Source organism: Saccopteryx bilineata, chromosome 2, assembly GCF_036850765.1.
Source record: "Saccopteryx bilineata isolate mSacBil1 chromosome 2, mSacBil1_pri_phased_curated, whole genome shotgun sequence".
NCBI classification, from domain to species: Eukaryota; Metazoa; Chordata; class Mammalia; order Chiroptera; family Emballonuridae; genus Saccopteryx; species Saccopteryx bilineata.
In genome coordinates this window covers 379,359,962-379,382,651 of record NC_089491.1, presented here as the reverse complement: position 1 = coordinate 379,382,651, position 22,690 = coordinate 379,359,962, and the positions used below count along the sequence as shown (strand labels likewise).

The window sequence follows — 22,690 nt, the reverse complement described above, 5'->3', positions numbered from 1 at the left end:
TGACCCTTCACTAGTCAAGTCACTTAAACTATTCGGTTTCCTTACTATAGAAAGAGTAAGCCCCCTAACCCCTGCCTTTCGGTTCTTGTGATGGCAGGTGTGATAGCAGCCAACACACCTGGCCCAAGCAGGCACTCAGCAGCAGACTTCAGAGGTTCCAGATGTGTGAGGATGAGTAAGACACCGTTAGGAAGAAGGAGAGGGAAGAGATGCAAAAATGGCGAATTGTATGAAGTATTCTGGCTGTACATTAGGAGCAGTAGTTGAACACATGTATTGATTCATCATGGGTTCTGCTTTGGCTTTTGTAATGTGGTAAAAAACAAACTGTCTTCTGTGCTTATCTAATGCAGTATATTCTTATATCAAGTCTGTGTTAGGAAGCAGTACCACCCTGGCCTGTCAGACCTTTCAGGGAATACCTTTCCCTGTCGCCCCACTCACCCCAAAAAAAGTTCCATGAAAATTAAACATAGGAGGAGATGGACACATAATCTCTTTTGCGTCTAAGAGTTCAGCTCATTCCTGTGCAGGCACAATGAGACATGAAAATAGTAAGATTGACATTTTTAGGTTCCATCAAAACATTTATTCAGTATCTGTTGCTTGGAATGCTGTATGACAAACTCCCAGTCACTATGTATAAAGGGTAGAAACAGATAAACAGAACTAAACAAAATATCAACATCAGATGCACAGCGGGTATGGAATGGTGGCAAGGAGAGTGACGTGCTTTCTGCATGATTGAAAAACTTAGCATCACTCTGCCCAAGGAAGGCTGCAAACTCCCATCTGTTACGATTGATCTCGGGTGCACAGACACCCAAAGAGAGTGGAGCAGTCTTTCAAAACTTGCGTTTCTTTATCAGGTGTGTTGTGATAAAGAGATCTTAGTTGCGGGATTGGTGGAGAGACTAAATGAGATAATATACTGCTCAACAGCAAACAAAAATATGTGTGTGTACTTCCTCCAGTGAGGCCTCGATTTCTTTTCCTGTTGCTCGTTTTCATTGAGCTTCCTCTCACCTTCAGGCCCGGGCAAGTGACAAATCCCAGAGCGGCTTTCAGCTGCTTGCCTCTTGCTGCATTTCAGCCTGTTATGTTTCTGGGGACACAGGCTTTTGTAGGCCGTCTAAATCTCTATTTTGGAGAGCTTACCTGGATGGAGCTGTAACTAAAGAACTAGGAGCGGAAGTTGAACGTGTTCCTCACCAGAAAAGCCTCCGATGTTGGTTGTTAGCGGCTCCTGCATTTGACCTTGTGGAGGAGCAGGACTGGAGGTGAGCCGGAATCGGGCAGGTGCCTGTGGCAGCCGTGGCTGATGCAGAGACCAGTGCTGTGCCCTACCCAGCTGAGGGCTTATCGGACCACCTGGCCCATATTGAGGCTGTGTTTCCAGGGCCTCAGGGTGACAGCCCTTTCCTCCAAACCCCCTACGATAAGAGCCAAAAGCATCTCAAAAACCAAGTCAGGTACCTGACCAGGTGGTGGCTCAATGGATAGAGTGTCGGACTGGGATGCAGAAGGACCCAGGTTCGAGACCCCGAGGTCGCCAGCTTGAGCGCGGGCTCATCTGGCTTGAGCAAAGAGCTCACCAGATTGGACCCAAGGTCGCTGGCTCCAGCGGGGGGTTACTCGGTCTGCTGAAGGCCCACAGTCAAGGCACATGTGAGAGAGCAATCAATGAACAACTAAGAAGTCGCAACGCGCAACGAGAAACTGATGATTGATGGTTCTCATCTCTCTCCATTCCTGTCTGTCTGTCCCTGTCTATCTCTGCCTCTGTAAAAAAAAACAACAAAAAAACTAGGATACAGATGCGAGGGTGCTGTCCCCTCCCTCCCACATCACAAGTCATTCCTTTCTCCAGACCCTCAGTTTTCCTTACCTGTAAAAGCTGGGGCTTGGCTCAGACGAGCTCTAAGGCTACTTCTAGGGTGACATTCTTTAAGGGCGGCTCATCTGTGTAAGTGCCTTGGGGTTGTATGAACTGTAACCTTCACGCCCAGCCAGATCCTTAATGGCAGCCTGAACCACTCTGTTTTACAGACCCAGTTGTTTCGTCTAAAGCAGCAGTTTGTCCCCGAAGCATCAGGACACGCCTTCCATGAATGGGAGGGACGTGTCTTAATTGGGAGGAGGTACACGAGTTTTTGGGCCCTGCTGTTCCCTTGGGTGCTCATCTTTTCCTTCTTGAGTCCGGGAAGAAGTCTCCAAAAGGCTGCTTTAGGATGCAGCTGACCCTTGAGAGAGCTTCTCCTTAGGACCCCTGTGACATCATTTGGGGGAATAAAGAGAAGGACTTAGAGGTGACAATTAGATCCTTGGTTTCCCATTACACCCCTTCGCAGAGCAGAGAAGAGGTGGGGGACCAGGAAATGAACTTGTTTGGAAAGCTGCCTTGCTAAAGAGAAGCTGCTCAGTTTTGAACACAAGGTGGCGCTGTGTTGGTAGTAGCACCCGAAGTCCGCCAGCCCCTCCTGCCTCCCCTTCCTCCTCACTGGGCTGTCACCCCAGCAAAGGCAGGTCAAACCAGGTCCAGGAGGGTGCCTACTGGGGCTCTGGCTACAGATAAGGTAAACTAGCTCACTTGACTAACCATGCTGAGGCCTAGAGTGGCTGTTCAACAGCTGAGACTGGACTAGAACTCTTGGCTCTTGTTCAGTGCCCTTCCTAGCTGGCCACCTCTATGTTCTCAGAGCCTGAATCCTCACTCCATTCACCAGGAGCTGCCTGTGGCCCAGGCACCCAAAAGGAGGGCAGGTGGCCTAGAGCCTGGGACCACTGCTGAGGGAGCAGGGCTGGATGTGGGTGAGAGAAACATCAGCCCAAGGGGTGAAGGGAATGTTGGAAAGCCTCTCCACCTCCAATTCCTGGCCTTTGAAGTGGCAGAGGAACTTCTGCGGCATCCGCCTCTGCGAACAAGGCAAAAGGAAATGTCATGGAATCGGCTTAGTGAGTTGCTTCAATAGAAACTTCATCCAAGGCCGATAATAAATAGGAGTTACATAACTCAGCAGGCACAGCGCTCACTAAGCCCTTTATAGGCCATCAATCCACACTTATTTCCTGGATTTTATAACTGCAGCTGAGAAGGGGGAGGGAGGGGTGAGGATTAGAGGGAGAGAGGGATGTGACAGGAGTAAATCCCGTCTACTCTGGTCTCCTCACAGAGGCTGCCAGCGCACTAACCCCCGAGGGGCTGCTGTCCCCAGGCGGCCAGACACCTGGCCAGGAAACTCAGACCCCTGCCGGCTGCTCCGAGGAGCCACAGGCTTCAGGCTGTTGTATCTGTCTGGCCCTCAGTTTTCTCTTCTGTAAAATGACCAGTGGGACCAGTTCTGGGAACCCTTTGCATCCTATGACTGTAAACATTAGGAGCAAAAGAGTGGGGGTTATGGCGTGATACCGCACCCCCACCACCAGAGTTAGCGGCAAGAAGCTGTTGGGTCCTCTTGGTGGGGAAGGGAGAGAGGGAGTGCCACCACATTGATGGGGGTAGTGAGGGTCCCAGGAGGGAGATGAGGCTGGTTTTGGGGGTGGGGCAGGAAGCCAGGGAGAGCACAGGGTAAGGGCCCTTGCTGCCTTCCCCTGGCATTGAGGAGCACGCACACACGCACGCCTGGAAAGGGGGGTGGCTCACAGCGGCACCTGGCATCCTCAGACCCTGGGAGCTCGGCGCCTGGGAAGGCTCAGGGCTGCTCCTGGGCCCTCAGGTGGGTCTAAATGGGTCAAACTGCAGCTGACAGGCCCTATACACAGCTTTTGTCCCCACCCCCCGGAGACAAGGAGACTTCCACCACCCACACACCGTTCCGAGTCTCTTCATCCTTGCCCAGTCTCTTGTGCAAAAAAGCGACAGGCCAGCTGGATCCCAGCAACTGGGAGTGTCGGGTAAACCTGACAGAGGAAGGGAAGGGCCTGGTAGAGAAGCCTGTGGGGGAGGACATCGGAAGGTTTGTGGCGTTGGAAAATGACAGGAAAGCTGTATGGGACATGGGACAGCCAGAGGGATGAGGGTCCTCGGGGGACCAGCTGGGCAGCAGCCGCCTGGCCTCTCTCCCAGGGTCCAGGGCCCAGAACTGCGATGATGGGAGCATCCCTTGGGTGCACAAAATGATGGTTTTGCATATTCGTTTAGGAGACTGCTTCAGTATAACACTTGGGAATATTTTTTCTGCGGTGAATCATAATGTGAATTTAGCACCACTGATCTTGCCAAGTCCTTAGGAGGAAACTAGAAAACTAATGAACAACAGCATTGGCTGAACCTTTGTCAGAAATAGTTCTTCTCCTGAGATGCTCAAAAGAGAATTTTGGTACCTTGAAATAAATAAAAGAACAGAAAGAATTTCAAACAAAAGGTGAACTGGAAGTCATACAGGGAGTCACGTGGAAATCACGTGGGAGTCTCTATCAGTGAAGTTTTTCAGTGAATATACCCTTGATGCCAACATGAAGTCTCTCTCTTTTTCTTCCAAATACAAGTATGACTCTAAACAAGCACTGAGGGGTAATTAGTCTTTAGCCTCTGAAAGGGGCAGTAGAAGAGGAAATCCCCCATACATCTCTCCTTAAAGACCTCCTCTTATAGAAGCTTCTCCCCACCCAAATCTCTCTCTTCTTCCCTTCCATTCATTCCTTTCACAGATATTTGTTGGACAACTACCAGATGAGGTGCTAGGTCAATAATAATGAACAAGATATACATGAATCTTGCCTGATGAGGCAGTGATACAATAGATGGAGCATCGGACTAGGACACAGAGGACCCAGGTTCAAAACCCCTAGGTCGCCGGTTTGAGTGAGGGCTCACCAGCTTGAGTGTGGGATCGCTGGCTTGAGGAGGGGGTCACTCACTCTGCTGTAGCCCCCCCCCCCCGGTCAAGGCACATGGGAGAAAGCAATCAATGAACAACAAAGGTGGCACAATGAATTGATGCTTCTCATCTCTCTCCCTTCCTGTCTGTCTGTCCCTATCTGTCCCTCTCTCTGTCTTTGTCACCAAAAAAATAAAAATAAAAGGATATACCTAAGTCTGGCTTTTATGGCATGTGTGGGTCACGTGGGAGTCACATGATGGGATTTATTGGAAGTATTTAGGGTTGATGTTTTTACCCCTTTAAAGTGCCTGGCATTAGATCTACCTGGTATTGGATCTCAAATTTTATACTACCTCAATGTAACCTGTTGATTACTTGGAGCTACGTACTTCATAACACTTAGGTATACTTACCTCAGAAGTTAGGAGTACTTAAGGGACACCACGCATTATGTATTTGCTACGCACACATATTCAGCCCATAACATGGCTATTTAAGGAAGGTATTTCTGGACTTTCGCATTCTTTCTCCATTCTCATTGTTCCTACATTCCTGTACCAGATGAGCCCTAGAAAATCAAGATGGGAAACCCAGCAAGAATTTTATTCAGGATGACAATTCGACCAAATGATTTCAGGCTTGAAATCATTTAGTGGTGTGTAGTCATGTCAGATTATAAAGTGAGAAGTTCTGAGTTCTATTTTTTTAAATTAAAATTTGTTTCATTTATGACGATTTATCCCCCTATACTCTCCTCCACCCCCCTTCTGAGTTAAAGTTTTATTAATTCATGGTGTACCTGGAACATTATTTTTGTGTTTCTTCACTTCCTGTCTCCCCATTCCCAAATGTACAAGACTATTGGCAATTTTAAATACTTTGTTTCTCTAGAATCAAAGCCCAATGCCTGACACAGAAAACAGCTGACCAACATCTGTCAGATGTTTGAATGAATGAAAGCATCCCTAAGGCCGCTGTGCTTTCCACACTAGCAAGTTCCCTGACCTCTTCCCTGCCAGAGTTTCCCCGGATAAGTTTCAAACCACAGAACATTTTATTTAACTCAGGGTGAGTCACTGGAAAAAGAAAATAAACAAATGTAATGGTTTCATTTATTAAAGCAAAGATGACATGACACAAGTGAGCAGGTCTAGCATGCCCTCCTTATTTTAAGACTTTGGAAGTTCATGGGATCAGATCACAGCTTGGGTGAGCAGCCCTCCTGGTCCGGAGCCCCTCCCTGAGCTGCTGAGCCCCTGCAGGACTAGCTGGGCAGAGGAAGGACAGCCCGCAGCCTCAGCCCGCAGCCTCTGAGCATCCCCGGGGAGGAAGGGAGTGGATGGGGGAGCAGGGAGACTCAGGGGCAGGTGTGTGGTCAGTCTCCTCAGTGCACCTGCAGCAGAAACTAAGCTAAAAGGTAAAAAAGTACATGTCGGGGAGAAACTTCAATCAAGACAAAAATATTTCCCCCACAAAGAGGCTCTCGTGGAAGAAGGCAGCTCCTACCTGGAAACTCAGTACAGCCCCTTTTATTATTTTATCTATTTTCTTAAAATGTTTATTGATTTTAGAGAAAGAGAGATAGAGACAGAAACACCCATCTGCTCCTGTATATGCCCGGACCGAGGATCGAACAGGCAACTTCTGCTGCGCTCCAGGGTGATGCTCCAATCAGCTAAGCTATCTGGCCAGGGCTATTATTTTTATTTTTAATAAAATTTCAGTTACAGTTGACATGCAGTGTTATTTTGTGTTACTTTCAGGTTGTACAGGATAGTGGTTGGACACTTACATAACTTATGAGTTTAACCCCCACTCCCCTGTGTAGTGCCCATCTGACACCAGAGTTGTTACAGTATTCTTGACTGCATTCCCTGTACTGTACTGATATTCCTGTGACTATTCTGTAACTACCAATTTGGACTTTTCAAGGCCCTTCACTTTTTTCGCCCCTGCCCCACGCCCTCCCACCTGGCAGCCATCAGTCCGCTTTCTGTACCACGGTCCCTTTTGTTAGGTCCTTTGAACTCGGCTCAGTCGGTCCTCTGCTCCCCTCAGCGCCTGCCCGTCCCCCACTGCTGCCTCCTCCCAGAAAACAGCTGCCGGTCGTGCCTGGGCTTGTTGGAGAGTCAGCTGGGTTTCCAGACACAGAAGCCCACCCCCTCCCCAGCCTGACACCGTCGCTGAGGTTTGGGAGGTGGCGGTGTCCCCCCATTAAACAGGTGCCTGACACTGAGACCCAGAGAGGGAGGTGTGGTTTTAATCCTCCAGACCCTACAAATGTGCGGTGCCAGACAGGGCGTCTAAGGGTCCCACCTCTGTCATTTGGCTCGAGGCTTCGACCCTCCTCCGACCATAATCCAATAAGCTACTTATACTTGAGCTGGGTAAACAGCAAAGCAGAGCTCAGGGGCCAGGCTGTGGGAATTCCAATCTGGGTCCACCAGCCCCATCCCAGGGGAGAAGGCAGCGAGTGACATGTTTGGGACCGATTTTTGTAGAGAAGACACTTGAGCCTGTGGCTTTTGAGGCCGAAGGAGCAGCAGGTGCCCGCTGAGCTGAGTGCGGGAGGGCTGGTCAGCTTTTCGACTGTCCCACGCCACCTTCAGAGGTGGTCTCGGCCTTCCTGCCTCTGTGCAGGGCTGCGGCCAGACAGACCCTCTTCCTGGCTGAGGCCTCCTGCAGGGAGACCTGGCGCTTGTCTCCAGCGCGTTCCCCTTTCTCTCTGCCTCACAGACGCGAGTGGAAGCGGTGGGTGGGTGGATCGCAGGGAGGCCTGATGGAAACGATAGGGCGAGTGCCCAGGTGCCCACACCGGGCACATCCCAGGAGGGTGGGCTTCCCCTCCCAGTGCCCGCTTCTCCTTTGTTGAAAGGGTTGATGGCCCTGGCCGGAGAGCTCAGTTGGCTGGAGCTTTGTCTGGATACGCCAATGTTATGGTCAGGGCACATACAAGAAACAACCAATGAATGCATAAATAGAGGAACAACAAATTGATGTCTCTCTCTCCTTTCCTCTCTATCTAAAATCAATTTTAAAAGAAAAAGAAAAAGGTTGCCTCAACCAGTGGTAGTGCAGTGCATAGAGTACTGGCCTGGGATGCTGAGGTCCTAGGTTTGAAACCCCAAGATCATCAGCTTGAGCGCGGGGTCGCCGGCTTGAGCATGGTATCCATAAACATGACCCCATGGTCACTGGCTTGAGCCCAAAGGTTGCTGGCTTGAGCTCAAGGTTATTGGCTTGAGCAAGGGGTCACTGGCTCAGCTGGAGCCCCCGCCCCCCAGTCAAGGCATATATGAGAAGCAATAAACAACTACAGTGCTGCAACTACAAGTTGATGCTTTCCCCTTTCTCTCTCTCTCTCTCTCTCTCTCTCTCTCTCTCTCTCTCTCTCTCTCACACACACACACACACACACACACACACACACACACACAGGTTAAGTGAGCGCCTGACCCAGGCTGCTTCTAGAAACCCTGCCCGGGCTGGGTGGGGCAGAAACACCAAGATCCTCTTAGGAAATTGCCATTTGATGCTCACAGTGTGTGCCCACTCCACCTCCACCCACCAGCTAAATGTCCCAGGCCAAGGAAAGGCCTCGGGGAAGAAAGGTCCCTGGCAAGCCTGGAGTATTAGGCCGCCCGGTCCTGGGTTCTTCACTTGCATTACTTCCCTTGATCCCTGAGGCGGCCGTGAGGCAGGGGCTTCCCATGGGACTGACGGCTCACAGTCCAGGGTCTCTCTGCCTCGTTGGCATTATTGTTTTTTGTGTGTAGTATGTGCTGTGCGTGGAGGATTTTTAGCTACATCCTTGGCCTCTAAATCACTAAAGACCAAGAGGACACAATACGCCCTCCCCAGTTGTAACAACCAAAACTATCTCCAGGCATCGCCAGAGGCCCTCAAGAGCAAAATTGTCCCTGTTTGAGAACCGCAGTCTTCCTGGTTCTCCAAGGTGTCCAAGGACCCGGATTATCTGCTTTTCATGCTGTGTCCCCTCTGTTGGAAAAAGCCCCGGTGAACATCTCTTCCTGGAACAGGGCTCCCAGCTGCAGTGGGACACCGGGAGCTCGATTGTGGGGTCTCTGTTAAGAAAACAGGCCTGGACGGGAAGCCACCAAGCCAGGCGCCCTTATGCCTCTGACCCCCACGCAAGGCCAGTGGGGATGGAGGCGGGGTGCTGGGTAGCCGCTGTCAATGTTGAGCCGCGTGTGAACAAAAAGGCACTAGGTGTTAGGCTGGTGGGGTCAGACAAGAGCTCAGTTCATCATCCTCAGCACGTGCGTTCCGGCTAGGAAAGAACGCAGGGCCGAGACTCAAAATACAAGAGAAAGTTTATTTAGAAAGTCCCAGAGGTAGAAGAAATGGGCTTTAGGAAACAAGTTAGAAGCAAAGATGAGGGAGGAGCTTAGAAGAAAAAAAGAAGCCTGCCTGGGTGACGGGAAGGGGCAAGAGAAATTGGAGCCTCCGGCCTAAGGGCTTTTAAAGGATGGGGATTTTAGGGGAGGTCCCAGGGAGGATTCAGTAGAATAGTCATCACCTGACCTGTGGTGGCGCAGTGGATAAAGCGTAGACCTGGAAATGCTGAGGTTGCCAGTTCGAAACCCTGGGCTTGCCTGGTCAAGGCACATATGGGAGTTGATGCTTCCAGCTCCTCCCTACCTTCTCTCTCTGTCTCTTTCTCTCTCCTCTCTAAAATGAATAAATAAAATTTTTTTAAAAATTAAAAAAAAAAAAGAATGGTCATCAGCTCTCCAGGTGTGTCCTTTCTAGGCTGTGGTCTCCACTGATTGGTCAGCGCCAGAGGGGTCCTTAATCAAAGCAGCTGGTCCTGAGGTCAGCTGTGGAACCACTGGCCTTGGTTTGCTGGGGTTTTTTTGGTCCTGAAGCCAAAACACAGCTGAGGCCTGGCCCATCGTCCTGGCTCTGGTGACCTTCTGTACCTGGCCCATTGTCCTGGCTCTGCTCACATCTGTCTAACTGCCTAAAGACATGTGCTACTCAGTGCCAGATGTTAGCTCTTATTCTAGCTCTCTGGGCCTCAGTTTCCTAGTCTGTAAGACAGAAGACACGAACCGGCTGGTTTCTAATCATTCACCGCACGGGGTGTCTCCTATATGACGCAGTTTTTACATACGTTTAATTCATGCAGTGCTCTGTGAGATAGGGACTAATTATTATCCTCATTTTACAGCTGAGGAAGCTGAGCTCAGAGAAGTTAATTAACTTGCCCAAGGTCACCCAGCCAAGAGGTGGAGGGCACCGGTCATGCACCCAGGTCTGACGTAGTGGCACTGCTGAGGCCGGCAGCAGGTCAGGTGAGAAGCCAGCCGACTGGGACCGCGGCAGTGAGTACCAAGGAGAAGGATGGAAGGGTGACCCGCAGAGCTTGGAGAGGCAGGACCAGACACCCAAGGCAGTGCAGGGAGGAGGTGAGGATGACTCACACGTTTGGAGCCTGAGGGATTCGGAGAGTGGCGGTGCTATTAATAGAAATAGGGAAGTCAGGAGGAGGAGCAGGTTCAGGGCTACAAGATGACAAGTGCGTTCTTAGACATGTTGACGCTGATTTGTTACTAGTGGGACATTTAGGCCAAGATCCAGTTCAATTAGGAAAATTTAGCACACACAAAAATACCTCCAACTGCCAGCCATCTCCTTCCCGAAATCAAATCCCCAGACCTGGCCCTGGGCTGAGGCTGCTGGGCTGGCTCTGCAGGGGCCCCGGCCCGGCCCTGGCCCAAGGTCCAGTCCCATATTGACCGCTGGGGGGCACCACTGGCGCACAGACCGCAGTGCAGCTGACCCTGGAGTGCCCGCTTAGGGCCGACCTAGGGTGGGCATGGGCATGGTGAGTTTACACAAGCCTGGTCCCTCCTCTGCTCCCCCCACCCCTGGCAGGGAGGGCAAAGGTTTCTTCCTTTCTTGGGGGGAAGGTGAGCAGGGAGGAAGCAGGGATCACCAGTCCCCCAGGCACTGGCAACGCCATTTCACGTGGGGGACACCTCGGTGTCCAGGGCGCCGGGCGGAGCCGGGGGAACCAGATCCCAGCTGTTCAAACCGCATGTCTTCCCTGACATTTGCGTCAGCAGCGCTGCCCTTTGACTTTTAATTCCTGGGAGTGGAGGGTGGAGGCAACCCTGGCAATCAGGACTAATTATTTGCAATTTGATTCGGCCGGCAGTTACTGGGGTTAAGCCTGGCTGCCCGCACTCCTGCCCACCTCCCACCCCCCTTATGGCCCTGGTCTGTGTGGGTAAGAACAGAGGGCAGGGTGGTCCCACCTAGGAGACACCCGGTTCCTGTCCCCTGATCTCTGCAGCATCCCAGGAAACCTGACGCTTCTACAAGCTCTATGAGACCCCCAGGAAGGGGTGTCCCCACGCCGTCACCCAGCCCAAGCCTGGTGCTCCTTCCATCAGGGCTGGTTGGGACATGGGTCCAGCTAGGCCTGGCCTCCCAGCCGCCTGGTTTAGGGGATCCTCAGCTGGGTTGGGAGTGGGGGAGCCAGCGGGACACCCCAGCCCCATTCCTCACGGTGTCCTGTGACCCTCTATATTTGGCCTTGGCAGAACCAACGTGCCCTCTCAGGAGGGCGGGCAGGCAGGCAGCCGGACCCATGACGTCTCCTCCGTGGCCTGGGCTATTTCGGAACCAGCCTTGAGGGCGTCGGGGGAGGCAGGGGGCGGTGTAAGGGAACATTTCCTCCTGGCTCTGCAAGGCTCAGAGACTTGGCCCTGAGGCCCTTCTCAAAATTCCCTGTGCGGTTCCTCCTCCGATGTTCTTTCTGCTCCGGGTGTCCCGGGGATGCCTGGGCGCTGCGTCTGGCCGGGACCCACCCCCTCTCCTCCCGGGTTTTTCCGACTACTCAGATAGCATCCCTCCACTAAAAACAACCCCTTCCACGCCAGGTCGTCCCCCCCCCCCCCAGAACTAGGAGCTAGCTTGGCGGCTCCTAGTCTTTCCATTTCTTGGGTCACTGACATTTCCACAAAAACCACTTCGGATCTGACACGGTCACCAGTTTTTTACTTTGCCGGGTTAAGACCATTAAAAGGAAATGTCAAAGGGAAGGCTCTTTGAAACGTGTGCGCGCGAACTCACAATAGAGGGCCAGAGTTCAGGCTGAATAGATCTAGCTTTATGAAAACCTCACTATATCATCCTTGTTTTATTTTATTATTTTTTCATTTTGCCACAAGCATGAGAACCTGACAACAGCTAGCTGGCCCTGGGCACCCCGTGGATGTGTTTCTGTTCCCGGAACTGTTGGCCCAATGCCAAGGGCAGCCAATGGGTGACCCCTGTGCCCAGCGCTGTGTCTCCAGGTGGCTTTCCGCCCATCATGCAGGAGGGGAGGCTGGGTTGTCACCATGCTCCCAGACGAAGGCAGCCGACAGTTGGTCACACTGCTGGCCCACGATGGAGGCCTGCTCCTGGAGAAATCACGTCTGGACGGGGGCTCGGGAATGCCCGAGTGAGCGGTGGCCACTTCCGGGCCCGGGATCTGGGCCGAGCCCAGAACCTCCCTCCTCCCCTCCCAGCGCATCCGTGCCTTGTTCTATAAAGTGGGCATATTAACTCCTCATCAAAGGGCTGGTGTGAGGCTTCAATGAAAGGATGTTTGTGAAAGTACTCTGTGAACTAGAAAGCGTAGGCAGGGGTAGTTATTATTAAAGGAAACTAGTAAATGGCTGAAGAAAGAGCACCCCAAAAGCTGATCTCAGCTTCTGGGTACAAAGACAGTGCTCATACCCACCCCCAGGTCTGTGATCTTGGGGCCTCTCCAAACCCACAAAGAAGCAATGCAGGCCTGGCCCCCGCTAGTCAAGGTGGCCCGGCCTAGACCGAGGCGTCCCACCCCAGAGAGGGCCCAGCCTCTGGCTTGTGCTTGGAGAAAGGTCTGACATTGGTCAAGGCCTCTGTTTCCTTGTGGTGGCCCCAAAGAGGGAGGCCCTTCTGGGTAGGACGGGGAGCATCGGGTCTAACGATGCGAAGTGCAATGCCTCCACTCGAGGCATACAAAGGGGTGATTTCTAGGGACTACGTCCCCCCACCTCACCCCCACCGCACCTGGCTGTGGGGTGGAGTGCGAAACACTCCATGGGAACCCATGTTCCCAGGCCAGTTCCACCACTTATTCTCGCTGCTGTGTGGCTTCAGACAAATCCCTTTGCCTCTCTGAGCCTCTGTTTACTCATCTGTACAATAGGGCTAAGAGCCCTTACCTCGTGGGTTTGCTGTGAGCTGCCATGGGATCACTGTGAAAGCTCTTGGAGTGTGCGCAGTTCTTAAGGGGTCCCCTCCCGGTGGCCCTGGCATAATGACCACAGCCCCCATGAACCAAAGGGCCCCCAGGAGCGTGAGCCTGTGGCCGGGCTGCTTCCCCCCCAGAGCCACTCCCCAGGCCCTGACCCAGACAGGGCCAACAGGGCAGGTCCTCTTGCCTCAGCCAGGCCCTGGCTCCCTGCCCCCGCCCCCTGCTGCTCAGCAGCCAGTGGTCATGAAGTCATTGCCACCTTCCCCGCCTCCACCCCCTGCCCAGGCCTGGCCCCGTGTTCATATCCCATTTGGCAGAGGTCAGAAAAGCCGCTGACTCTTCCAGACCTTGAGTTCATTGACTGGTCAGGGCCCGGCAGCCACACGCTGACCATGTGGTCAGAGGTGGTTTTCAGAGTGAACCTTCAGGCTTTCTGAAGCCACCCCCGCCCCTAAGACACTCCTCCAACACACACACACACACACACACACACACCTCTCCAAACACGTATCTGGACCTACACATGTGTGGCCCCATATACACACACACTCCAGTTATACGCTCACTACCTGCTTTCCTTCCACTTAAATAGTCCCCCCCCACACACACACACACACCAAGATACACCTTCCCTCCCGTGTACGTGATGTTCACCATACATAAGGCCACGCGCTCACACAGGCACAGGTGTACATGGCGCTTCCTCACACACCAGCAGGGGTGTTGGACACCACTAGTGAGCTATCTGCGGTCAGCTTCAGCCACTCCTGAGTCACCCCACGCCCGTGCCCTTGGACAGGTCTCAGTCCCTAGACCAGAATCCCAGGCAACCAGAGCTGAGATCATCCCAGCCAATCTCTTCATTGTTATTTGGAAACTGTGGCTCAGAGAGGGCGAGGGGACAGTCAAGTCACACAGCCAAAGTTCTTTCAAGCCTTCCTTCGAAGTGTCTGAGAGCATGGCACAAAAACAAGGAAGCGTCCAGACTCCTACCTCCCTCGTCACTGCCCTCCTCGAACCTCCTGACTTGGTTCCTCCCTGCTCTGGGCAGTACCAGCCTCTCCTCTGGTGCCAGTCCCAGGGCTTCCTCCAGGATGACTGCCAAGATTGCGTGCCCTGTGAGGCTTCCACCCTCTGCCCTGGTGCAAGGTCATTTGAAGCTGCAGGGGAGGGCGCCCACTGTGGAGACGAAGCTTTCGGGGCTGGAGATGTTCACACTCAGTTGGCCTTGGCTGCCTGCAGCAAACAGCCCAAGGCTGCAGTCCCACAACGCACCCTCAGCCTGGCCCGCCTGCTCCCTACCTCAGTCTCCCTCCCAGGACTCAAGACCCTCAGCTGCTGCCATCAAGGGACCCCAGGCCCCTGGGACCGACTCCGTCCCTGAGACTGACAGCTCACAGTGGTAAGGACTTCTGCCTGCGGTGGTGCCTGGCACCTAGCAGGTGCTTAACAAGATGTGTTGGAGGGATGAACGGGCCTGTCTCTCCTCCAGCCCCATTTTACAATGGCTCCTCTGGGTCATGATCAGGATTCTGGCGTCACATCTGCCAGGAGCTGGGGATTTGCCCTGGTGGCTGTGTGACCTTGGGCCAGTCACCCTCTCTGAGCTTCAGCTCCCATCTGGGGAGGAGGGCAGTACTGTGGAGAATGCAGTGTGTCTTGTATGGTTGCAGGGAACCTGCCTGTAGGGGGCGGGATCCAGTCTCCAGCACAGCCTCCTCCCTGGGGCTCTGAAGAGGGACACACACCCCAGGCAGACCCAGGCTGGGGAGCCCCGCATTGTGAATAAAACTCTCTGCCACACTCGACCCGCACTTTCAAGCTGGCGAGCAACAGAACAAGAGTAGTTCTCGCACCTTCCCCCAAACCGCACCCACCACCTCCAACTCACACGTGGCTGGGTCCACCCGAGAGAGCCACAGGGCGCTGACTCCGGGTCAACATCCTGCTTCCTGCAGGGCCCTGCAGCGAGGCCTGGGCGGGGAGGGCACACAGGCACACAGAGAGCTGTTTGTTCGCAGTGGGTGGCGAGGAGATGCTAATCACAGCGGATCGCTGGGCCCCAGCTGAAGGTCAGGAGGTAATGCGACCCGAGGTTATAAATAACCTCGCTGTGCGGGGGCAGCCGGCCGGCGGAGGGCGGCGCTGGATCCGCGCCCCTCACCGGCTGGCCCCGGATTGATTACTGCCTCCCGGTCCCGGACTCTGCAACCTGAGCCCCTAGAGCCCGGGCTCCGTGAGCCCTGGGGGTGAGGTGCAAGGTCAGAGCAGCCCCTGGCTTCCCTTGCCCGGGAGTGGGAGAGAAGAAGCAGGTGCCCCTGTTGCCTGCCTTCTGCCAGGTGGGTCAGGGTGGGACTAGGAAGTACAGACAGCCTCCTCCGCCCTCCCCAGGGGACCGCGGGTGCTGAGAGGCTTCAGGACGGAACCCAGCGACCCCTCACACCTGCCCTCTCTGACACAGGCTCTCTACTGCTCTTCGGACAGGTTCTGTTGAAAGACAGCACTTCACCAACACCCAGAAGGCCCTCGGGACACCTGCACTTCCTCCCCCCCTTCCTCCCCGCCCCGTGGGGTTGACCTCTCTCCTGACTGCTAGCCCCATAGGCTACCTCTGCCTGCTTCTAACCTGTGCATAAATGGAGCCCTATACGTGTACTCTTTCGTGTTTGGTTTCTCCTGCTCAATACTGTTTGTGAGATTCGCTCATATTGTGTATGGGGCGACTGCCCTCCTTGCTGGTCAGTTGCCATTGTGTGGCTCTGTCATAACGTTTTCACCCATTCTACTGTGGATGGACACTGGGGTGGCCTCCAGTTCCTGGTCGTTATGAATAGTGCCACTGTGAAGGTTCCAGTTCCTGACCGTTGTGAACGCAGGGACGCATTTCTATCGGGTACACACATGCAGAAGGGATTGCGGGCCCCAGGGTGGGCATCTGTTCAGCTCTGGAAGATACAGGAAGGGTTTCTCTGTAATCAACATTTAAATAAGAATGATTGTTTTTTCAAGGGAAATCTTTGTTTTTCATTCTAAAAAACGAGGATGTACATTATTTTTAAGAATTGGAAAACACAGAAAGAAAAACATCACTCAGGGTTACTATTTAGAGTCAAGCATTCAACCCAATGGTCAGTGGACAATTCCCAAGCACGTCTTCTGTGTCAGCCCCTGGACCCAGACCCGGGTCCTCCCTCACGGAGTCTGTCTAGGGCGTGGGGGTAGGTAAGCAGTGTGGTGCCAGGGGAGGGCCCAGGGGTCTCAGCCCCATCCATGACCTCCCTTGGCGACCTTTCACCCACAACAGCCACTCCGGATAAACTCCAAACAGACCAGCCACATTGCGGTGCAACCAGGACTGAAGACAAAAGCCCAGGCCTGCGGCCAGCCAGGCTGCACCCTGAGGACTCAGAATGGTAAGGTGACCAACTTTTTCACAATGAAAAGGAGGACAAAAATAAATTGAAGAAAACAATATCATAAATAAAGGAAACATTTTATTTATTACAACAATAATACAGTATAATATGATAAATGCATGATAAAAACATTTGTAATATTTGATATTGTAATTATGCTTACATGCCTATTAATTTTTAATAATAATTGTAAGAAAAAAGTGCTCATTTAGATACAAGTACGTCACATCACACACAATGGATCGACTCTGCATCGATCGAATACGGACATTTACAGATTAGTCTTCCAATATCAAAAAGGAGGACATGTAGGAGGACACTTTTCAAGAGAGGATGGAACTTACAAAAGAAGGACTGTCCTCCCTAAAGAAGGACGATTGGTCGCCTTAAGAATGGGAAGTCAGGATGGCAACAACACAATAAATTGTAACCAGGCAAGAAGACAGCTGTAGGTGGGAGGGGCGGGCTTAGGGCACAGCGGGAGGCGGCAGGTGTTGGGCAGACCTGGCAGCTGCTCCCAGGGGAGGGGAACCTGGGAGGTGAGGCTGGGTAGGGCGGGGCCAGGCAGACAGTTCCCGACTTTGGGCTTCATCCTGGGGACCATAGCTGGCAGGGGGTTAAGCAGGGGACGGAGTGGCGAGACAAGTACACCTGGCACCTCTGGAAACTTGCTCTTGTGAGACAAGAGCAAGGAACAGAGACCTTGGGGACGCTGAGTGATAAGGAAGGGAGCAGTGGGAGGGAAGAAGAGAAGAGGGGACTAAGGAGATGTTTAGGAGGTATGCGGAAGGAGGTGGGCCCGCTGGCTCGGGGCGTGGAGAGCGGGAGGCATCAGGAAGGCCTGAGGTTTCAGCCTTCCAGAGGGTCAGGAGCGCTGGTTGATTCTGCGGGATTTTGGTGAATTTCCATCCCATCTTTATAATGATCTACTTAGGTCTAAAAAACTTATGAGAAGCCAAGTTGGTTGGACCCAAGGAGGATGGCCTGAGCCAGGCCTAGGGGACTCTATGAGGTGAGAGATGGCCGTTCATTTATTTGCCCCCAGATTGGAGGGAGGCATGTCAAAGGGCACAGGAACCAAGTGAAAAAGCTCCCAATAGCCAAAGCTGGAATAATTTGGGCAACAAAGTAAAGTATTATTGGGTTATAACCCAAATGTATAATAAATATCCAAGAGTCTGTTATAAATGATTGACTACATTATAAATGGGGGAGAAGAGACAACACTTTCATGCAGAAGAATTCCAAATAATATGTGTAGCTACTTCACCCTGTATGGAGGTGGGGGAGCATGGCTCTCGCCCTTTTAGTGTGGGCTGCTGCAGGACTTCCTCCCCAAGAGGACAGACAGTATGGCGAGGGGGAGGGGGAGGCTACCTTTTCAGTGGAGACACCTGACAAGCACCACTTCAGTCAGGTGATCAAAGTCAACATCAGTAGTCATAAATCATGTTGATGGCATGTACCCTTGATGTGATACATGATGCAAAAGTGACCTTGGTCCCGGAAACCCATAGCCCTGTCTGGTCATGAGAAAACCATGCAGCACATTCCAGGACAGGCACCTGACCAGGACTCCTCAGAAGTGTCAAGATCATCAAAAGAAAGGAAAGCCTGAGAAACCGTCGCATCCAGGAGGAGCCTGAGGAGACCAGACACCTAGGTAGAAGGCGGTGTCCCGGATGAGGTCCCGGAACAGCCAAAGGAAATTAGGTGAACTAAGGGAATCTAATAAGCTGGAGACTTTAGTTAATAGTAATGCGTCATTGTTGGTTTATCAATCATAAAGATGGACCATTATTATATAGGATGTCAGTAACAGGGGAAACTGTATTAAGGGAAACTCTTTTTTCTTTACTTTAAAAAAACTCCCTTTTTTCCATTGATTTGAAAGAGAAGAGAGAGAGAGAAAGAGAGAGGGGGTTAGGGACAGAGAGAGAGACGTACCGACTCACTGTGCCTCTTAGTTGTTCCATTTTTGGCAGTGCGCCCACTAGCTGCCTCTCACATGTGCCCTGACCGGGGATTGAACCTGCAACCTCGGCACGCAGGAACGACATTCTGTCCACCAGCCAGCCGGCCAGGGCCTCTTCTTTTTTTTCTGTAAATCTAAAACTGCCTTTTTTTTTTTTTTTTTTTTTTTTTTTACAGAGACAAAGAGAGAGTCAGAGAGAGGGATAGACAGAGACAGACAGGAACTGAGAGAGATGAGAAGCATCATTAGTTTTTCATTGCGCATTGCGAGACCTTAGTTGTTCACTGATTGCTTCCTCATATGTGCCTTGACCGTGGGCCTTCAGCAGACCAAATAACCCCGTGCTCGAGCCAGCGACCTTGGGTCCAAGCTGATGAGCTTTGCTCAAACCAGATGAGCCCACGCTCAAGCTGGCAACCTCGGGGACTCAAACCTGGGCCCTCTGCATCCCAGTCCAACGCTCTATCCACTGCGCCACCGCCTGGTCAGGCTAAAACTGCTCTTTAAAAAATCTATTAAGGCCCTGGCCGGTTGGCTCAGTGGTAGAGCGTCGGCCTGGTGTGCAGAAGTCCCGGGTTCGATTCCCAGCCAGGGCACACAGGAGAAGCGCCCATCTGCTTCTCCACCCCTCCCCCTCTCCTTCCTCTCTGTCTCTCTCTTCCCCTCCCGCAGCCGAGGCTCCATTGGAGCAAAGATGCCCCGGGCGCTGGGGATGGCTCCTTGGCCTCTGCCCCAGGCGCTAGAGTGGCTCTGGTCGCAACAGAGCAATGCCCCAGAGGGGCAGAGCATCGCCCCCTGGTGGGCTTGCCGGGTGGATCCCGGTCGGGTGCATGCGGGAGTCTGTCTGACTGTCTCTCCCTGTTTCCAGCTTCAGAAAAATACAAAAAACAAAAAAAAATCTATTAAAATTACAACCCCACCCCATAGCCCATAGCCCCTTTTTCCACTGTACTTCTCACCATTTGACATACTATATATTGAACTTGTTATTGTCTTAACTCTCTAGCATATAAAATCTCTAAGGTTTTTTGTCTCCTTCCTATTACAACTTCAGCACTTCGAACCGTCTGGTAAATAGTATAGTAGGTCCTCAATAAATATTTGTTGATTGATAAGTTTCTAAAGACTTAGTATTTCCAGTTTTCCCCCTCTGCCTAAATGATTTTATTATTGTTTTAAAATACACAAGGTTATCATGTTTTATTTGCTGTCTTCACTTGATAGCGCCGATTCTTCCCCTTGTTGTTATTCTTTGACAATATCATTTTCGAGAAGGTGCTGATGTTTGCAGGCCTAGCGAGAACCAAATTGTATTGACTCAAGAAGCTAAGGTTCTGGGGCTCCTCTTTCTCCTTGTGGGCCCTGCCACACTGTCATGTGGGCAGGAAGTATGGCGCTGTGCCAAGGCCACCGTCTGACATCAGATCCGTGGGCACTAGATCCTGCCTGGTGGTGAACTGGGTGCGTCAGAACCCAGGGAGTAAATAGCTTTCGAAATCCACCAGCTTGTTTGTGACCAGCCAGAGGGCCAGGGCACATGCCCAGACCTTCTGCCAGCTCAGGGACAGTGGAAAAACCATCCATGCACACATTTCGGGGTGCCACAGCTCAGACCCAAGGCTGATGGCCAGGGCCCGAAGTGCCGTAGAGACCGGAGCTCCTAAAGGGGGGGGGTGCGGGGGCACGGATTGGGAGCTAGCAGCAGTCAGACCCTCACCCAGGCACGGGGGGGGGGGGGGGGCTGGGGAGTCTGCCTGCTGGGAAGGGCGCAGCCTGGGCAGTCCTCTGGGGAACCCGATCTGTTGGGGGAGGGAACACTGGTGTGTGTTGGAGTGGGAGTAGGGGTGAGGAGCAAGAGGTATCCTTCTTCTATACCCAGAGGCTGTCTGCTTTAAAATACAGCCTCTTTGTCCTCCTCGCTGGTAGCAATATGGAGCCACCCAGACTGCTTGACATAAGAGTGCTAAAGATGCCTGACCTGTGGTGGCGCAGTGGATAAAGCATTGACCTGGAAATGCTGAGGTCGCCGGTTCGAAACCCTGGGCTTGCCTGGTCAAGGCACATATGGGAATTGATGCTTCCTGCTCCTCCCCCTTCTCTCTCTCTGTCTCTCTCTCCTCTCTCTCCCTCTCTGTCTCTCTCTCCTCTCTAAAAATGAATAAATAAAATTAAATTAAATTTAAGAGTGCTAAAGATAAATAAATATCCTTGAAGGACCCATGCCTTCTGTGAACTGCTTTGCTAAAAGTGCTTTGGAAGCCTGACCTGTAGTGGCGCAGTGGGTAAAGCGTCGACCTGGAAATGCTGAGGTCGCCGGTTCGAAACCCTGGGCTTGCCTGGTCAAGGCACATATGGGAGTTGATGCTTCCAGCTCCTCCTCCCTGTCTCTCTCTCTCTCTCTCTCTCTCTCCTCTCTAAAATGAATAAATAAAATAAAATAATTAAAAAAAAAAAAAAGTGCTTTGGAAGTCCCTCTGCATCCCTCTAAGCCACAGTTACACTGTACCCCGGCCGGCCCTACTTACATGAAGAAGCGGGAACCTGTTACCGCAGGAGACAGGGCTGTGCGTGAGGGCGGGAGAGAGGGGGTGCAGGGGCGCTCTCTGCGCATGCCCATGTGTGCCGGCGGCCGGCATCTGTACTCACCTGCACGCACGCCCCCGTGTGTGTACATGTGTGTGGTGCTGTGCTCATGTGCATGCATGTGTGTGTACATGTGTGCCTCTAATGGTGTTTCGGTGTCTTTTGTGTGCTTGCCTTTCTGTGGTTGAGCTCTTGCGGCTTTGCCTGGGCCCGTGAATTTGTGTGTCTGCGAACCAGGACGTGTGCTCTTTTGGGTGGTAAACCCGCTTGAATGTGAGCTGGTGGGTGTGAGTGTGCACTAGCGGATGTTCTCCTGTAGGGATTTGTGTGGATGCTCTGACAGGTGTGCATTCTGTGTGAGGACACATGGATGCGAACTTGTGTATGTGTGTGTATCTCTGGCGTGGGCACGTAGGTGTGTGTGCCCAGGGTTTAAGCTCTGAAAAAAGAGGTTGACGTTGATCCCACACACCTGCCCCAGCACACACACATCTCATTGGCAAGACTGTTCTTTTTAATCTCTCACAGGTGGCGTTGCCTCTACTTTTCTCACACGTCCTTCTGCTTAATCCTCCTCCTCGCTAAGCTTCCCAAACTGTGCCTGTGACATCCTGCACCCTGCGTGTGCACCCTCTATGTCTGTCTACTGCCTTTGCTAGTGCATGGGTTTGCAGTTTCTTAGCCTGAGAGTGGCCCTGGCAGGAAAGGGCCCTTGAGTTGAGTTTTTGGTTTTGTTTTGTTTTTTGGTAAAAGCTGCATTCAGTATTCCCTTGCGGAGAATCTCCCTGTGCCTGAGCCTATTAAAGGCCTAGGGAATTCCTAATGAAACCTGATTAAGTTAGTTCCACATGAGGTTTCCTAGAAGTATTTGGAAGGTGATTTGAATCAGGCCCAACCCTGTGCATGCCTGGATGTGTGCGGTGTGCGGTGGAGTCACCCTACCGTGGACAGCAGCCTCCTGCTGCTTCTCTGGCAACTGTACGGATGCCTCCAGATGTCCAGGTGGCTGGTGCCGTGTGGACACAGCCTGGACCTGTGTGAAGAGTGGGTACCAGGCTTGGGAACACACTTCCTGGGGAGCCTTGGCCTTTCCCACAGGGACCAAGTTAGGGAACACTTCTGTAGAAGTGGCTGAGGCCTTGCATTCAGCTCCAGAACTGGCGACCAGACTGTGGCATCTCCTGCCATCTGGCCCTGGCCGGGCCATCAGGGCCGAGGGTGCCAGAGTGGTGGGTGTAAGGGAGACCCGGCCTTCTGAGCCAACCCTCTGGCACGAGAAGCCCCCCTACCTTCTCCCTGCCAGGTCAGAAGCCCACCCACTCCTCAGCCCAAGACTTCTAAGCCCAGTGGTCAGACACCCTGAAGCCCGAGGGTGGGGTGGGGGAGCAAATGCCTTCCAGCCGGTCCTACTCCTGATCTGACCACTGACTGCTTCCAGAGAATAAGAATCAAGGAGGCTCCTGGCTTCTCTCCCTCCCCCATAACACTGAAAGCAAATATAGAAAATTATGCAACTGTCAGTACCAATCATAACACAGAAGTAGAGTAAAACCCAAAAGCCTCTTTCTCTCCATCCTAGAGCTAACCATGTTAAAAGTTCAATTTATCTTTCTGTTCCCACATTGATGAATTT

General features: G+C 52.4%; 1 long non-coding RNA gene across 1 annotated transcript; it reads right to left on the bottom strand.

Annotated features, from left to right (window-relative positions):
- Positions 1–628: 628 nt before the first annotated feature.
- On the bottom strand, positions 629–15,138 carry LOC136327120 (uncharacterized). The gene is made up of 4 exons (XR_010729567.1): positions 14,975–15,138; positions 5,237–5,391; positions 1,889–2,269; positions 629–1,782 (listed from the first exon to the last, which is right to left on the bottom strand). It is a non-coding gene; the product is annotated as an uncharacterized lncRNA (long non-coding RNA).
- Positions 15,139–22,690: the final 7,552 nt, after the last annotated feature.